This window comes from Somniosus microcephalus, chromosome 1 (genome assembly GCF_052327205.1).
Source record: "Somniosus microcephalus isolate GS21.2 chromosome 1, FLI_Smic_1.0, whole genome shotgun sequence".
NCBI lineage: Eukaryota > Metazoa > Chordata > Chondrichthyes > Squaliformes > Somniosidae > Somniosus > Somniosus microcephalus.
This window is the reverse complement of record NC_140987.1, coordinates 188064347-188073272: the sequence shown is the minus strand read 5'-3', so window position 1 is coordinate 188073272 and position 8926 is coordinate 188064347.

Sequence of the window (8926 nt, the reverse complement as noted above, 5' to 3'; positions counted from 1 at the left end):
GAGCCCTATGCTGCCACTTGAAAGACCAAGCTATCATTTGTCCTTTTTGCGGCGCCTTTGACTTCTCATTACCAATGATGAGCAGGCGCTGCGCCTCCACCTCGTTGAGGAGATTGCTGAGGTCATCATCAGTTCAATTGTGAGTTCTTTTAATGCTGTGAATTGTGCTCATTCCAGCCATTTCACGTTGCTAATCGGATTGGGCCTTTGGCGTAGCGGTAGGATCCCTGCCGCTGGGCCAGACAGGGTAGGGTTTCGAACCCCGCTTCAGACAGTCCCGGCAAGTGGAGTCGGAGCTCCGGCTCTAAATTCTGGGTTGACATCCAGTGGGATATTTGCGTCCGTGGGTGTGGGTGGCCCCCCCTCCTTGTATAGCTTGTGGGAGCCCGTAAAACCCTCCCGCCATAGGACTAACCACCCTAATGGCTGGTTCAAAGATGGTTACGGTCACGGAATGAGTGTTAATCACGGCCATAAATCCTTCCACCACTTCATACAGTTCCCCAAAGGGAACAGTGTGAAGACACGTATGACGACGACATTGGTAAATAAATAAATGGAATAAAAAAAATTATTTTAGGGCTTTTAAAAGTCTTTAAATTGCTTTAATTCTGTTTAAAACTACTTCAGATTCTTCAAAATAATGTAAACGTTTTTAAAAGTTTATAAAAGTTACCAAAAGCTTCATAAAAATAACAAAAACCTATTTAAAATGCTGCTTTGCATGTAAAAATGCTTAGCAGCTTGTGAGAAACATTGGGGGCGTGTCCTATTAAACTGAGACCTCAAGGGGCATGTCTCACTTGCACAGCGCGCTCCAGGCTTCGCGCTGGCTGCACTCCTGGGCGGCGTGACGTCAGATGCTGCCCGGGATTCTTCTTTTTCAAACACGAATTCCAGGCGTCCCTGGAGGTGAAATGTCAGCGCGTCGGGTAAGTGCATATACGGGGCTTGCACGCGCGGCAAGCCACCGACCCGAATTACTGGGCCAATGAGTTGAATCTACCAGTAACAAATAAAATGTGGGATCTCACTGCACTATTGCAAATAACAATTTGATACAAAATATAGTAAGGGCAGTAAAACATATATGCCTGAATTTTTTGGTGTGTGGGGGATTCTCCCAATCTCCCGCTGTAACTTCAGTGGAAGATGAGTGGAAACCTGGGAGAAGTGGTGTTAATGGCCATTGTTGCTACTTCTATAGGGTTTCTATTGATTATTAAGGGATTATTAAGGGCAGCACGGTGGCATAGTGGTTAGCACTGTTGCCTCACAGCGCCAGGGACCCGGGTTCGAATCCAGCCTCGGGTGACTGTCTGTGTGGAGTTTGTACATTCTCCCCGTGTTTGCGTGGGTTTCCTCCGGGTGCTCCGGTTTCCTCCCACAGTCCAAAGATGTGCGGGTTAGGTTGATTGGCTATGATAAATTGACCCTTAGTGTTAGGGGGATTAAATACGTGGGGTTACGGGGATAGGGTGGGATATGTGTTGGTGTAAGGGGTTACGGGGATCGGGTGGGATATGTGTCGGTGCAGGCTCGATGGGCCTGGCCTCTATCTGCACTGTGGGGTTTCTGTGATTCTGTGATCAGGTGAACTGCATGGAAATTCTAGCCCCAAAATTTAAATTATTGAACAAAAAATCAAATTAAGCATTATAAATTATTAAGAGCCATTAAGCAGATTAGGGAGCAAATTGGAAAATTGCAGACAGGAGACAAGGGGGTAGAAAGATTTGGGACTAAAAATTCGGGGGTTTAGCGCCAGCCGTTACCGCCCGAGTCAGGAAAAAAAGGCGGCCGTCGCACTTTCACCCACTGCTGGTGGGTCCTGTGGCAGCCGCCATTTTCGGCAGGTTGGCAGCACCTCCTGTGCTCACCGAAAGTATTGCAGTGAGTCGGAGCATGACGTCAATCGGCAGGCAACACCGAGTTGATGCCCGCTCATCCATTTTGGATATATCTGCTCCTATTGCCACCCTCTCTAAAAGCGCTTCAGCGGTGTTAACGGCCATGAGGAGTCTGGCAGGACTCGGCAGATTGTGTACGAGGATGGAAGCTGACAAGTGGAAAACACCTCACATGGATGCTGGAACTTCAAACACCTCCTTTGCCAAGGTTCTTCTTTTATACTTACATTTTTTGCCTATCAGTGGGGTGGGGGGGGGCGCGGTTGCTGGTGGTTTTCCGGGAGGCCTACAGTGTTTGTGGGTCAGTAAATCAATGGGTGAAACCTTGTGGAACATGCTTTTAGTTCAGAACTGAACACCTGTACAAAATTGCAAATCCCTCAGTGGAGTCCCAGTAAATAAATAAAAGGAATTCCTAAAAGCGCATCAGATTTTCTAGAACTCCATTGCAACGATTGAAGATGATCTCTGATAAGATTGCTTTTATCTTTATGATAACATCGCCAGAATGTCACCCCCTGGCAAATCTGGACTCAACTGCTTAAGATTTTAAGGAATTCTAATTAATTTATTCAAAATTCCATAACCAATTATTTATCAAATAATTAATTTGTGTCGAGTATGCAAGACTCACTATTACTACACATTTAAACACTTTCAAGAGTAACCACTGGGTAAAGATTAGTGTTGCAGAGAATGCAAATTTCATGAACTTTAAAAAAATCAACAAACATTGGACGGCAGGTAATATTTTTGTAGCAAATACGGCAACTGTTCCGTACCTGACCTACAGGTTCGCTCCTTTCTTCACTGCAAGCGGGAGACAGACTTGACCTTCGACCTCCTGCTGAGCTTAGTGCTGGAAAGAGCACGTTATATCACAAAATCTCTACTTGGCTGATCTTAGTTAGCGGGCAGCACCAAAATACCAGAGCTTCCTGCGCTTTCTCGGCGGGTGGCCGTTAGCCTTGGCCGGCGCTGTTACCGGCAGTTTTCCAGTGTACTGTAATTTTTAGTCCTTGGAGTTAAATATAAATCTATATATATAAAAGGATATGTCTATCTGTCTGTCTCTCTGTCTGTCTCTCTGTCTGTCTCTCTGTCTGTCTCTCTGGCCGGCTATACAATCAAAAGTTATAGAGCGTACCTACGCATATGTTATATCAAAAGAAAGCTCATCATTAGGGGACTCTTGTAGGCATATTTACTTTTTGCTCCGACAAAAATTGTGCCGACGGTCGGACAAAAATTGTGCCGACGGTATCCAAAAAATGTTCAAAATTCCTCTCATTATCCGCTCATTTGCATCGAGTGGGGGCGGGTTCATTGTGTGTGCGAGCGGGCCATCCTACAGTTGAATGACGTGATGATTGACCAATCGTACAGTTCAGTGACCTAACCGTTGACCAATCGGTGCGTGTGTGGGCGGGCCTTATCATTCTGAACCAAGGTGAGTCGCCGCCATCTTGATTCCAAACTTTTCATTTCTTTTTCCCACTTCCTGCGTGTTTCTTTTCAAATCTACATTTCCAGCAAAAAAAAAGTTGCTTTTAAAACACAAATTGTTTTTAAAAAAAGTTAATTAATTTATAAATCTTTTCTCTAACCTCTATAATTCTCCTACCTTTCACCGTTTTTCCAGGCCCGGGGCCTAGGCTTCTCCAACTGCCAGCAGTGCAACTCTAGACCCAGGCTCCCGGCCTAGACAGAGACAAACACTGCCAGAGGGGAGAGGGTGTGCTGCCTCAGCTCCATTCCCGGGGTCAGTAGATGGGGAGGCTTCATAAGCAACTGGGGTAGGTCGCAAGCCCCGAATAATAATCTGAAGATCCTGTGTTTGCAGCTGAGGAAATTTCTTCTGCTGACAGCCCCAGGTTAACGGCAGCCATCTTTGTCAAGGAGGGCGAAAAGTTTCAGTGCGACGCCATTTTGATTCAGTGTGTAACAGAGTGCATGCGCGGCCATCTTAGTACAGGAACATAGAGTGGGTGGGGCTTCTGTGCTCCAAATTGGGTCCTGGTGACCGAGACAGACAATCGACTGTGTGGGCGGGGCCTAATCTTTCCAACTGAAAAGCAAGCGGCGGCCATTGTTTGTGATACAACACACTGTAGGTGAGGACCTCTTTTTAAATAAAAAGATTGGTGAGGTTGTAAAGTGTATGTTATAGAAAGATTTACCAAAAATGTTTTATAAGTACTTTAAGTTTCATGTTTCCCCACCCCTTGCTCCCCCGCTCCCTTTCCCCCCCGCTTTTCCCCCCTCTCCCTTTCCCCCCTCCCTTCCCCCTCCCTTTCCCCACTCCTTCCCCCACACCCCCTTCCCCCCAACCCCACCTTCCCCCCCTCCCTTTCCACCCTTCCCCCCCACCCCCCCTTCCCCACCCCACAACCCCACCCCCCTTCCCCCCAACCCCTTCCCCCCTTCCCCCCCACTTCACCCCCACCCCCCTTCCCCCCCACCCCCCCTTCACCCCCCCACACCCCCTTCCCCCCCACACCCCCTTCCCCCACACAACCCCTCCCCCCCACACACACACCCACACCCCCTTCTCCCCCCACACCCCCTTCCCCCCCACACCCCCCTCCCACCTCCCACTTCGCTCCCCCACCCCCCCTTACCCACCCACCCCTTTCTCCCCCACCCACCCCTTTCTCCCACCCCACCCCACCCACCCCTTCTCCCCCCCACCCACCCCACCCTTCTCCCCCCCACCCACCCCACCTTTCTCCCCCCCACCCACCCCACCCTTCTCCCCACCACCCACCCCACCCTTCTCCCCCCCACCCACCCCACCTTTCTCCCCCCCACCTACCCCACCCTTCTCCCCCCCACCCACCCCAATCTTCTCCCCCCCACCCACCCCACCCTTCTCCCCCACCCACCCATTTCTCCCCCACCCCTTGCTCCCCCACCCCTTGCTCCCCCAACTCTTTCCCCTTTCTCTCCTCCCCTCTCTGTCGCTCTCTCTCCCTCCCTCTGTCTCTGTCTCCCTCTCTCTCACTCTCATTCCCTCTCTCCCTCCTTTGCTTTCCCTCTCTCTCTCCTTCCCTCTCTCTCTCCTTCCCTCTCTCTCTCCTCCCCTCTCTCTCTCTCCTTCCCTCTCTCTCTCTCCTTCCCTCTCTCTCTCTCCTTCCCTCTCTCTCTCATTCCTTCCCTCTCTCCTTCCCTCTCTCTCTCTCTCTTCTCCCCCTGTCTCTCTCTTCCCCCCCATCGCTCTCTCTCTTACCCCCCGTCGCTCTCTCTCTTCCCCCCCCGTCGCTCTCTCTCTTCCCCCCGTCGCTCTCTCTCCCCCCGTCGCTCTCTCTCTTCCCCCCGTCGCTCTCTCTCTACCCCCCCAGTCGCTCTCTCTCTTCCCCCCCAGTCGCTCTCTCTCTTCCCCCCCAGTCGCTCTCTCTCTTCCCCCCAGTCGCTCTCTCTCTTCCCCCCCAGTCGCTCTCTCTCTTCCCCCCCAGTCGCTCTCTCTCTTCCCCCCCAGTCGCTCTCTCTCTTCCCCCCGTCGCTCTCTCTCTTCCCCCCCAGTCGCTCTCTCTCTCTCTTCCCCCCCCAGTCGCTCTCTCTCTTCCCCCCCCAGTCGCTCTCTCTCTTCCCCCCCAGTCGCTCACTCTCTTCTCCCCAGTCGCACGCTCTGTCTCTTCCCCTCCAGTCGCTCTCTCTCTCTCTTCCCCCCCAGTCGCTCTCTCTCTCTTCCCCCCAGTCGCACTCTCTCTCTCTTCCCCCCCAGTCGCTCTCTCTCTCTCTTCCCCCCCAGTCGCTCTCTCTCTTCCCCCCCAGTCGCTCTCTCTCTTCCCCCCCAGTCGCGCTCTCTCTTCCCCCCCAGTCGCGCTCTCTCTTCCCCCCCAGTCGCGCTCTCTCTTCCCCCCCAGTCGCGCTCTCTCTTCCCCCCCAGTCGCGCTCTCTCTACCCCCCAGTCGCGCTCTCTCTTCCCCCCCAGTCGCGCTCTCTCTTCCCCCCCAGTCGCTCTCGTCTTCCCCCCCAGTCGCTCTCTCTCTTCCCCCCCAGTCGCTCTCTCTCTTCCCCCCAGTCGCTCTCTCTCTTCCCCCCGTCGCGCTCTCTCTTCCCCCCCAGTCGCGCTCTCTCTTCCCCCCCAGTCGCGCTCTCTCTTCCCCCCGAGTCGCTCTCTCTCTCTTCCCCCCAGTCGCTCTCTCTCTTCCCCCCCAATCGCTCTCTCTCTTCCCCCCCAGTCGCTCTCTCTCTTCCCCCCCAGTCGCTCTCTCTCTTCCCCCCCAGTCGCTCTCTCTCTTCCCCCCCAGTCGCTCTCTCTCTTCCCCCCCCAGTTGCTCTCTCTCTTCCCCCCAGTCGCTCTCTCTCTTCCCCCCCAGTCGCTCTCTCTCTTCCCCCCCACCAGTCGCTCTCTCTCTTCCCCCCCAGTTGCTCTCTCTCTTCCCCCCGTCGCTCTCTCTCTTCCCCCCCAGTCGCTCTCTCTTTTCCCCCCCAGTCGCTCTCTCTTCCCCACCGTCGCTCTCTCTTCCCCCCCCGTCGCTCTCTCTCTTCCCCCCAGTCGCTCTCTCTCTTCCCCCCCAGTCGCTCTCTCTCTTCCCCCCCAGTCGCTCTCTCTCTTCCCCCCCAGTCGCGCTCTCTCTTCCCCCCCAGTCGCTCTCTCTCTTCCCCCCCGTCGCTCTCTCTCTTCCCCCCCAGTCGCTCTCTCTCTTCCCCCCCAGCCGCTCTCTCTCTTCCCCCCCAGTCGCTCTCTCTCTTCACCCCCAGTCGCTCTCTCTCTTCCCCCCCAGTCGCTCTCTCTCTTCCCCCCCAGTCGCTCTCTCTCTTCCCCCCCAGTCGCTCTCTCTCTTCCCCCCAGTCGCTCTCTCTCATCCCCCCCAGTCGCTCTCTCTCATCCCCCCAGTCGCTCTCTCTCTTCCCCCCAGTCGCTCTCTCTCTTCCCCCCCAGTCGCTCTCTCTCTTCCCCCCCAGTCGTTCTCTCTCTTCCCCCCCAGTCGCTCTCTCTCTTCCCCCCCAGTCGCTCTCTCTCTTCCCCCGCAGTCGCTTGCTCTCTTCCCCCCCAGTCGCTCTCTCTCTTCCCCCCCAGTCGCTCTCTCTCTTCCCCCAGTCGCTCTCTCTCTTCCCCCCCCAGTCGCTCTCTCTCTTCCCCCCAGTCGCTCTCTCGCTTCCCCCCCCAGTCGCTCTCTCTTCCCCCCCAGTCGCTTTCTCTCTTCCCCCCCAGTCGCGCTCTCTCTTCCCCCCCCAGTCGCTCTCTCTCTTCCCCCCCAGTCGCTCTCTCTCTTCCCCCCCGGTCGCTCTCTCTCTTCCCCCCCGGTCGCTCTCTCTCTTCCCCCCCGGTCGCTCTCTCTCTTCCCCCCCAGTCGCTCTCTCTCTTCCCCCCCAGTCACTCTCTCTCTTCCCCCCCAGTTGCTCTCTCTTCCCCCCCAGTCGCTCTCTCTCTTCCCCCCCAGTCGCTCTCTCTCTTCCCCCCCAGTCGCTCTCTCTCTTCCCCCCCAGTCGCGCTCTCTATTTCCCCCCAGTCGCGCTCTCTCTTCCCCCCCCAGTCGCTCTCTCTCGTCCCCCCCAGTCGCTCTCTCTCTTCCCCCCCAGTCGCTCTCTCTCTTCCCCCCCAGTCGCTCTCTCTCTTCCCCCCCAGTCGCGCTCTCTCTTCCCCCCCCAGTCGCTCTCTCTCGTCCCCCCCAGTCGCTCTCTCTCTTCCCCCCAGTCGCTCTCTCTCTTCCCCCCCAGTCGCTCTCTCTCTTCCCCCCCAGTCGCTCTCTCTCTTCCCCCCCAGTCGCTCTCTCTCTTCCCCCCCAGTCGCTCTCTCTCTTCCCCCCCAGTCGCTCTCTCTCTTCCCCCCCAGTCGCTCTCTCTCTTCCCCCCAGTCGCTCTCTCTCTTCCCCCCAGTCGCTCTCTCTCTCTCTTCCACCAACAACATGCCCTCAAAAGACCCTCGGCACCGCTGGGCACTTCAGCTAGCTGAGTATAAATGCAACGGTTGAGGTAAGACATAAGGGATGTTTCTGTTATTGCTTGGGTACAGCACACAGAGGAAAATCATGCGGCGACGATCTCATGTCAGTAATGATGCCTACACAATTTTCTGCTGTGCACTGTGCACAGGTGATCCAATATAATAGATATAGTAAATCTTTCCAGCTGATTCAACAAGCTTATCCAGTGAGAAGCGGAACCCTACATTTCAGGAAAGCCCAAGTTTCCATTCCTAGTGCATGTTATTTGAAGTGATCCTTGCCAGGGTGTGGTCGATATGCCAGAATTAAAAAGCAGAACCACAAAGGTCATAATCTCTGGATTATTACCAGAGCCATGAGCAAATTGGCATAAGGTCAATAGGATCAGGGAGATGAATGCGTGGCTCAGAGATTGGTGTGGGAGAAGTGGGTTTCGATTCGTGGGGCACTGGCACCAGTACTGAGGAAAGAGAGAGCTGTTCCGTTGGGACGGACTACACCTGAACCATGCTGGGACCAGAGTTCTAACGAATCGAATAACTAGGGAGGTAGATAGGGCTTTAAACTAAATAAGGGGTGCGGGGGGTAGGGTCCCGGTGGAGAGAAATCCAGAATGCTAAAGAGAAAAGACAAGGAAGCAGTGCAGGAAAGTGATTAGGGTAAGGATAACCAGATTGTGTCAGGAAGGGACAGAGCATACAAACAAAGGAGTGCACTAACAAATAGGGTCCAGGTAAGAAAAATGGTAATAAGACAAATAGGGCCATAGTACAAAAAAAGTTAAGGGCCTAGAAATTCAGTGCCTGCGCCACCCGTTAGCGCCCTAAGAGGGCACTTAGTGGGTTTTGCGCCACTGGCCACGCCTCCCGCTAAATTTAACGGGACGCTAATGGCGGCGTTAGCCGTTAGCGCTGCGCCGCTACCAATGACGTCATCGGTGTGCGCAGCACCCTGCTACCGCCCCGATCGCGAAATTTAGTAGCGCCCCCTGCTTTAACGCTGGTTGCAATTTGCGACCGGTTCAGGGGGGCATACCTGCGGCAGTAGAGGCGCTGAGGTGCGGGGCGGCCATTTTTTTGCTGGCCGCCTGCCAGCACCTCTCCGCGCCGCCGTCCCCGTCCT